At 34.4% G+C, this 9,463-nt stretch overlaps 1 protein-coding gene across 1 annotated transcript in view; it reads right to left on the bottom strand.

The window, feature by feature from the left end:
• Positions 1 to 6,589, bottom strand: part of LOC128999922 (multiple inositol polyphosphate phosphatase 1-like) — a 35,931-nt gene extending 29,342 nt beyond the window's left edge. Inside the window, exon 1 of the mRNA XM_054426706.1 lies at positions 6,554 to 6,589. The gene's annotated coding sequence lies outside the window, so the exon portion shown is untranslated. The remainder of the gene's footprint in view (positions 1 to 6,553) is intronic.
• Between the last annotated feature and the right edge of the window lie 2,874 nt (positions 6,590 to 9,463).

The raw sequence follows: 9,463 nt of genomic DNA on the forward strand, positions 1-9,463 counted from the left end.
AGATTAGGGTATCTGCAATCCTTAAATGCTATGGGAAGGGAGGAAAACAGGTCCGCGACGTAGGAAGTGGTGAAGGAAGTAGTCAAGGCGAGTAGTCCGGAGTGCGGGAACTGTTTATGACGATTAGATTAAGGTATCTGCAATCTTTAAGTGCAATGGGAAGGGAGGGAAACAGGTCCGCGACGTAGGATGTGGTGAAGGAAGTAGTCAAGGCGAGCTGTCCGGAGTGTTGGAACTATTATGACGATTAGATAAGGGTATGGGCAATCAAAAATGCTATGGGAAAGGGAGGGAAACAGGCCCGTGACGTAGGAAGTGGTGAAGGAAGTAGTCAAAGCGAGCTGTCCGGAGTGTGGGAACTGTTTATGACGATTAGATTCAGGTATCTGCAATCTTAAAATGCTATGGGAAGAGAGGGAAACAGATCCGCGACGTAGGAACAGGTGAAAGAAGTAGTAAGGTGAGCAGTGTGGAGTGTGGGAACTGGAAACCGTTTGTAGCAGTTTTAATGTATCTGCAATGCTGAAATGCTATGAGAAGGGATGGAAGCATGCCCAAGACATAGGAAATTGTGAAAGAAGTAGTAAAGTCTAGCAGTACGGACAGTGGGGATGTTTGTTGCAATTAGATTAACGTATCTAAAATACTAAAATGCTATGGAAAGCGATGAATACAGGTCCACGACGTAAGTGGTGAAGGAAGTAGTAAAGGCTGGCAGTGCAGAGTGGGGGAACCGTTTGAGCAGATGGATAAGTGAATTTGTAATACTTAAATGCTATGAGAAAGGAAGGAAACAGGCCAATGACGTAGTAAATGGTGAAGGAAGTAGTAAGGATAACAGCGCAGAGTGTGGGAACTGTCTTTGGCAATTACATTAATGTATCTGCAATCCTAAAATGCTATGGGAAGAGAGGGAAACAGGTCCACGACGTAGGGTGTGGTGAAGGAAGTAGTAAATGTGAGCAGTGTTGAGTTTGGGAATGGATTAATGTATCTGCAATGCTAAAATGCTACGGGAAGAGACTGTAGACTGTAATATATCAAAAATGATTACGAAGCACAAATCGATACATATTTTCGATACATGCAATCGTTTACAATCGAAATTTACAACTGAGTTGACAACAGCTGATTTTTACTCCATAGAGGCTAAAAACGATTTTTACTCCCTAAATATTAAAAATGCTACTTTAGACCCGCAGCGCATGCATGAAAAAATACTGTTTTTACTGCAGTAAGACAAAAACAATATAATATGAGCCCTTGATGACTCCGCTCAATTTTGTGGATGCCTCTGCGAACGCCACCTAGTTAGTTTTTAAGTGTGAGGATGTTAAATCTATTTCATGCATCTATATCAGATTAACACAGATGCATGTGGGAAATCTAAGGCTTATTTGAGTTTCTTTTCATATAATTATGTATTACATTGAATGTATGGCCTACCTCTATAAATATATCAATCTATTTAATTTATTGTTTACGTTATAGAATACTAAATAAATAACATTTGACATTATTAACAAACGCCATTATATGTAATCAGATTGTTTATCTTTATTTTTAAATGTTTGTTTGTATAAAGAATCTCTTGGGAGCATAACCTGTACCTCTTAACCTCTGGTCTTCGAACTGTCAAATTTAAGTATTTACAGCTGACTTAAATTAATTGATATATTTACATTCTTTCAAAATGTAAACATGAAAAATTTGGAAGCCCATGGGGCGTAGCCCAAGGGAAATATGAAAATTAAATGATATAATATTGCATTGTCATCCATTTGTGAGCTATATTTCAAATTTCAAGTCTCTAGCTCACCAGGAACTTCGTTTAAAATTGATATCAAAATTTGTAGGAAAGCGAGCTAATAAAAACAAGCCTGTGGGGCGTAGCCCAAGGGAAATATGAAAATCAAATGATATAATATTGCATTGCCATCCATTTGTGAGTTAAGTTTCAAGTTTCAAGTCTCTAGCTCATCGAGAAGTATCAAAATTTGCAAGAAAGCGAGTTAATAAAAACAAGCCCATGGGGCGTAGCGTAGCCCAAGGGAAATATGGAAATCAAATTATATAATATTGCATTGTCTTCCATTTGTGAGCTATGTTTCAAGTTTCAAGTCTCTAGCTCATCGGGAAGTTAGTATAAAATTGATTGCAAAATTTGTACCGGACAAGAAAGCGAGCTAATAAAAAAAACAAGCAAAATATGTGTTCGGATCAAATAAAACATAAATGGAAATCGCTACCATCATAACCATAGGATAGTCATTGGGATGGGAGGTAGGAAATATTATTAGGTTGGGAAATAACAAAGGAAACACTTTTTAAAACGTTTTTATTAGCTCGCTTTCTTGCCCGGTACAAATTTTGAAATCAATTGTATACTAACTTCCCGACGAGCTAGAGACTTGAAACTTGAAACATAGCTCACAAATGGAAGACAATGCAATATTATATAATTTAATTTTCATATTTCCCTTGGGCTACGGCCCATGGGCTTGTTTTTATTAAATCGCTTTCTTGCAAATTTTGATACTTCCCGATGAGCTAGAGACTTGAAATTTGAAACATAGCTCATAAATGGATGACAATGCAATATTATATCATTTAATTTTCATGTTTCCCTTGGACTACGCCCCATGGGCTTGTTTTTATTAGCTCGCTTTCCTACAAATTTTGATATCAATTTTAAACGAAGTTCCCGATGAGCTAGAGACTTGAAACTTGAAACATAGCTCACAAATGGATGACAATGCAATATTATATCATTTAATTTTCATATTTCTCTTGGGCTACGCTCCTTTGGCTTCCAAATTTTCCATGTTTACATTTTAAAAGAATGTAAACATATAAATTAATTTAAGTCAGCTGTAAATACTTAAATTTGACAGTTAGAAGAGCAGAGGTTAAGAGGTACAGGTTCTGCTCCCGAGATATCTATATAAATAAAATTAGAGTTTTGTCTGTACATTGCTTAGAATAATGAACTTTTTGGTTATTTTTACATTTCATAGGTCAGAGAAACCGAATCAAACCTTATCTCAATTTCTGTCTGTCTGTCTGTCTGTCTGTCTGTCTGTCTATCTGTCATTCTCTTGGTAACGCTAAAATACGCACTTTATTACAACTACTCCTCAATAACTATAGCACTGTCCCGCCTGAAACTTATTTTCCAAATACTATACATATATGAGATGGTTTTAGACGTATTTCATCGAATATGAGACAGTTAGATATTTAACAGTAAACCCTTGAAAATCAAGTTTTTGTCGATTTTTGACGTGGAATTTCTGGAAGCCCATGTTAACCTTATGAGAAATGAAATTATTGAATCTTAACAGCTGTTTCAATTAAACAAGTTGGTTCTGTTCTGTGATGTTCAATAGCATTAAAGTTACAAGGATTACCAACAGGGTGCAGCACTAGCACTATTATTTCTTTTACATTTATGACAACAGCTAATTTGCAACCTGGAGGCGAGTGAGCGTAGCGAACGAGCTAACCTGAAGGCAAGTGAGCGTAGCGAACGAGCTAACCTGAAGGAAAGTGAGCGCAGCGAACGAGCTCCAACATACAGGTGAGTGAGCGTAGCGAACGAACTTCAACCAGGACGTGATTGAGCCATGCAAACGAGATCAGATAGTAAAAATAAAAGTAAGCCTACCGTTATAGGATCGACCGGCAGACACAGAGGTAATTTAACCTTTTATTGATTGTCATACCGATCCGGAACAACAAAAAACAACATAAAATGAAGCTATGTATAATAGTTTGGCCAGCATATCTTAAAATATGCAAACCAACTGCTGTTCGTTATATAAGAAGGTTTCAACTGAATATTATAAGATCCCCGTGCGTAGAACGGGTACACAGCTAGTTCTAATAATATAAAACAATCATTTCAAAGTAAAGATAAAACATCTGATTACAGATAATAAGGTTTAGGGTTTTGGTTATGTATTAAGAGGCTATATAAAATAGATTTAACATATTTACACATTAAAAACTAAAAACTAGAAAATAATTTATAAATAAAAATACTTTTTAAAAATGCCACGTTTTTAAACGCACTAAAAAGTATAAAATAATGCATAAAATGTTGAGAGAATAAATACTTGTAAGATTAAAAACGAAAAACGTGGGGCGCATGCAATGGATCATAATATTTCAATAGGGGAAGTTAATTGTAAATCAGCATGCGCCCCACGTTTTTCGTTTTAAATCTTGCAAGTATTTATTCTCTCAACATTTTATAAATTATTTTATACTTTTTAGTGTGTTTAAAAACGTGGCATTTTTAAAAAGTATTTTTATTTATAAATTATTATAATTTCTGATTCCTTAGAAATTGAAATTTCTCCTCCAGTTGACTAACCTTGTCTAAAATGGTGATGGGAAAAATAGAAACTAGAGTGACATCATCATACTGATCTTTGACATTTGGGTCTGAATCTGCATGAATAGAGTGGTTTCCATTCTAAAATCATGTTTTAAGTCACCTTAAACTTTGTGTAAGTTATAGTATAGTTGTGTAACAAGTTACAAAGGTTAAAATTAAAACTTAAAATAAATATTTAAATTTTTTATACTTGCAGGTTATGCTTAGTTACAATTATGTGACTATCATAATGTTAAAAATATATTGTTCTGTTTAGTTGTAGAATGTGTTGAATAAAATAGCTTAAGGAGAAATAAAGCATGATAAATATAAAGGTAAAAGGGTAGGGAAAAGAGAAAGTAGGCCTAATGAGAATAAACATATTTGTGAAAGAAAAGGTGGTTTAAATGGTTTAAACAGACTTAGAGTGGCCCAATGAAAATTATTAAATAACATTGATAATGATAATAGTTGGATGTTATTGTAAGGACTGGCATTTGCCGTTCTTCTTAAAAATAAGGTTTAAGTTTCTTTACATTATGACGGAGTGAGTTGGTTAAAGGCAACGAACTTTGCACTTCATTAGTGTTGTGAATATACAATTATTTGTTATGGTAAGGAAACCTGGAATTTCTGTTAATAGCAAACATAACACAAATTATTAATTGACAAAATGATGACTCTATAAATGATCTCTGATTTTTTAATTTTAATGACATAGATCCCATTGCTATGCATCTTTTAAAGCTCAAAACTAAATGCATGTATGCAGTTTTGCTTTTTTAAAACATCTTAAAATAAAAGCAAATACAGTTAAGTTATAATGTCTAATTGCTAATACAGTAGTCAATTTTTCTAACAAGAGTATGCTAAACTAAAATAATGGTGTTGAATTTAAATATAACATGAGTTACTTTAGGTCATTTTTACTTTTAATTTTTTTTTTTATTATTCACAGTGCAAGAAGCAGGATATCATTTTGTTTAGTAAATTAATTACTAAACTAATAATAAGTAATTGTTACTAGACTAACTTTTAGATACTGCAGTAGAATACATAGATACATGGTTATTTTTTGTAGGTACAACAAATCTACATGCACCAATTTTTTTTTTTTTAATGAACAGATGAATTAGCCATTTTCAGATTGTGCTACACCTTGTCTATTTTCTCTTTTATTTGTTGAAAAGGCAATTTGTTTACGACTCAAAAGCTGCTATACTTTACAAAAAGTCTATATTTTAGCGAATTTTCTTACAGGGAATAAACTATTACCGGTACCGTAGGTTTCATGGTAAAACCTAGACCAGGGAGGGACTGATTTACTTTTTGTTTTAATGTCCCTAGACCAACATTTTAATGACATTCTGTAACACATGTGAACCTTCATAATATTAGAACCAGAATGATTGAAATATGGGAAAGGTTTTATGATGTACAAATTGGGGTTTCCTGTTGTTTACCTCAAAAATATTTTTTTTTTTTAATTTCTTTGCAAACTATTTTGTAGAGCCTAAAATATAATAGTTCAGGTAATTGAAACATTGTTATGCGCCTAATGGTTACGGAGAAAATTAAAAAAAAATGTAAATTTAAAATCTGCATATTATTTTTATGGAGAATATCTTAACTGTTGTTGATTACTGTAACTTACTTGTTTATGGAGATATTTTAATACAATTTTGTAAATTTCTTTATTTCATAACAATCTATTAATATTTCAATTAAATCCAAAAAACACACTTTATTACCTAGGTGCCGTCTCCATCCCAATGATTGATAAATGATAGTAAAAATAGATACCTTCTCCTAGCAGCAAACCTAAGAGTCGAAGTAAAATTAATATTCAAATAGGATATCAACACGACAATTCTTCACATCTATGTGTGTGATTTTATGTAGTCCACTACCATATTTTTTTAATTGTTCAATTCTCAATTAAAACTTTTATTTTAGGTATGGCATCATGTTCAAAATGTCTTACTGCACCTATTTACCAATATAAACGTAATCTAGGAATTCATGTAATTTAATACCTAATAAGAATATTTAGAAGAGTTTTGAACTGTTTACAAACTTAGGTACAACTAACTTTCCTTTGAGGGAATTGTTTGCGAATTTCCCATCAAGGGATCAACAGGATATAATGATAGGGTATCCAACAATACATACCTGTTTATCACCAGAGTTCTGTCACTGTATCGGGACACTAACAAACAAATAAACTGACAGTGCATCCACGTTCGGTAACTACACACTACACTGTCACTGACACCTCACGTATCACGCCCAAAAGCATTCTATTCTATATTCTCTCTCTCTTCAGCGACTGTTCTGTTTCTCTCTGACGGTTTAAGTTATCCCGTCGTTGGCAAACATATCCCCGTTATCCCTAAATGAAATTAAAAATCCCGTAAACTTCGCGTTTTTGGATAAAGATTCCTGTTTTCTGCACTAACAAACCCTACTCGAAACTTTTTATTGTTAAAAAATAAGTTTTGATTAACACAGATATTGGTTAAATGTAGGAAATGTGTCTCTAGTTCATGTCCGGTGATACTGAAAATATCCCGTGAGTAGGAGATAAATCCCTCAACCAACCAATGTTCCTCTCTTTCTCTCGTGATTGTTGACCTGTAGGGGAATGGGGGGGGGGCGGTGAGGACCGGTTTACTCATTACGTCATTTCTACACAGGTCTCTCAGTCTCAGGGAGGGAGTGGGCCAGTGAATGTCCAATCAAAACAATCCTCTTTCCTTCACCGCTTCACTGCAGAATGCAGATGATTCTTTGAAAGAAACAACTGTTTTATCGTTCGATTATTGTTAACGAATTTACATCCGTTAAATTAATTAATTTCTCTTCGCTACAGGGTAATTAAAAATGACAACGTTGGCGCCTAAATCAATGACTGGGTAGTAATCAAAATTAGAAACATAATTTACTGCGCGTTTTATCCCTATTTGCGTTTCTAGTTTTGAGGCTATGTTGTTGAATCGTAATGGCTCCAGTAGGAGTAGGAGAGGGCATTGTTTAGCATGTTTTATTTAATTTGCTTTACCCGTCCACAGTACATATTTCACATATGTGTTCATTGCAAATGTCATGTGTTTGTTTTAGATTGAATTAAAATTGATAACAAATTAGTAATCTACATTTTTCATGAATGCGATTTTTAGCAATCTTTCTTCAGTTCACGCCCGCCTTTTTGGAGTTCAGTGTTCACTACAGATTTTTATGTTTAAGAAAAATCCTACAGTAGTATGGACTCTATTCTATTCTTCGCAGTATCATTTCTTTGAGAGGCAACTATGCTGTGTAACGAAATGAAAGACGACTAAAAGTGTGTAATGTAGACGCCTCAATCACTCACTATAACAAGATGTTGCTCGCTCAGGGATCAGGACCATGGTATTTTTCTAGTAATCGTGGGACCATTAAACACCCAAATGAATATAAGGCCAGCTTGGTCTAGTTCAAAACAACGTAAAAGCTTTTTTTCGTCAAGAATGGACCAATAAATCATACCAATTAACTATGTGAGAAGTGAGCACTGCATCCAGTCAGCAATTCAACTGCAATAGGTATAATATCAGAGGACAGGCAATTGTTCCGGTGGAATTTCCTCTGGAATTTGAACAATGCCGGGCGCTGTCCATAGAAAGCTCAACTGGCAAAAGTGCAACAGTCCCACTTTCTTTCAAAATGTATGACACAACACGGGTCATAGCACTGGCTAAACATGTCACTTGTTGAAAACTAAAATAAAAATATAAATTTGAATTTTTATCAATCTTCCTACAGGAGTTTGGCACATTCAAACCTTCACTGGAATTTTATACTAAGATTTAATATGTACTGTATGTTACGAAGAAAGCTACAATGGTGTAGGTGAAGTAGGTGAATGTCCAAAAACGAGCGAAACGAATTAAGAATGGTTGCATATTGCATATATTAATTCAATTTAATTAAAAATAAAGTTACTACCACTTTAAAGATTTTGCATCGTCGTGAAAGAGCTAAAAATATGTATTTTCCGTACGTATTTACATTTACTTTTATTCTTGTTAATTTAACTAACATCAAAACTGCCGTATTTTGTAAATTATTGCTTGTTGTCTGTATCACGAGTAAACAATAAATTGTCAAATTGATCATAAAATAAGAGGAAAATCATTAATTGCCATCAATAATTTCGTATACGGGCATCAAAAACATACTTAAAACATGCTTCTTATTTTACGATAGGCTGATAATTCAAATGCAGCGCCCAAAATATATTATGGTGTTCGCGTCGCTCAGTTGCGCAAAAGAACCCAAGTGTAAATCATGCTTATGTAACAGTATGTGCTAATGATTCTAAAACAAGCAACACTAAACACCATGAAAGAACGTCTGTACACGTATAGTGAATGTGTCTCATGCTGTTACAGATGACTTCGAATATTGCTTTTGTAAACTTCTCATCCTATAAAATGAAGTGTGTTTACTTTTGTGTTTCATGTGTGGTACCGTTTGAGTACGTAGATGTCGACTAGCTTCTGTCTTATTTCAGAGCAATTGTTTCAGTGTCCATTTTGCTATTTGGCTACGCAATTTAAACGTCTGATGGATCAAAAGTAGTCAATAAGTCACGCATTCCCAAACCATGGCCTCCTCTACTACGAGGCTGCGGTGAGATAAAAGTGGCAACGCCGCAGCCCCGGCCTACTGAAACAGCTGTTGCACTAATAATGGAACGTCTGCGCAATGTTTATGTTTACACTTTTGTTATTACTGTTACCATGGCAATATGTCGGCCGATGCGACGTTGCCACACACCAACACCGCGACCTAGAGGAGGCTATGTTCAAACTCAATGTTTTAAACCGACTCCTTTCCCTTAAAATTATAACCAGTTCGCATGATTAAAGAATTCAATTATTATATAAAAAAAAAACACACAAACTACTGTACTTTAAATTTGACGCAGCTAGACAAGAAGCTGACAAGAAGTTAGGTTATGAGGGTCAGGACAGCAATTTCCGTTTGTGTATTATTTGCCTCGACGCAGAGGTCCTTGATCTATAAGTCTAGTTTAAG

The sequence above is a fragment of the Macrosteles quadrilineatus genome, unplaced genomic scaffold (genome assembly GCF_028750875.1).
Source record: "Macrosteles quadrilineatus isolate MER2022 unplaced genomic scaffold, UCM_ALF_1.0 Scaffold_8__2_contigs__length_117827958, whole genome shotgun sequence".
Classification (NCBI taxonomy): Eukaryota; Metazoa; Arthropoda; class Insecta; order Hemiptera; family Cicadellidae; genus Macrosteles; species Macrosteles quadrilineatus.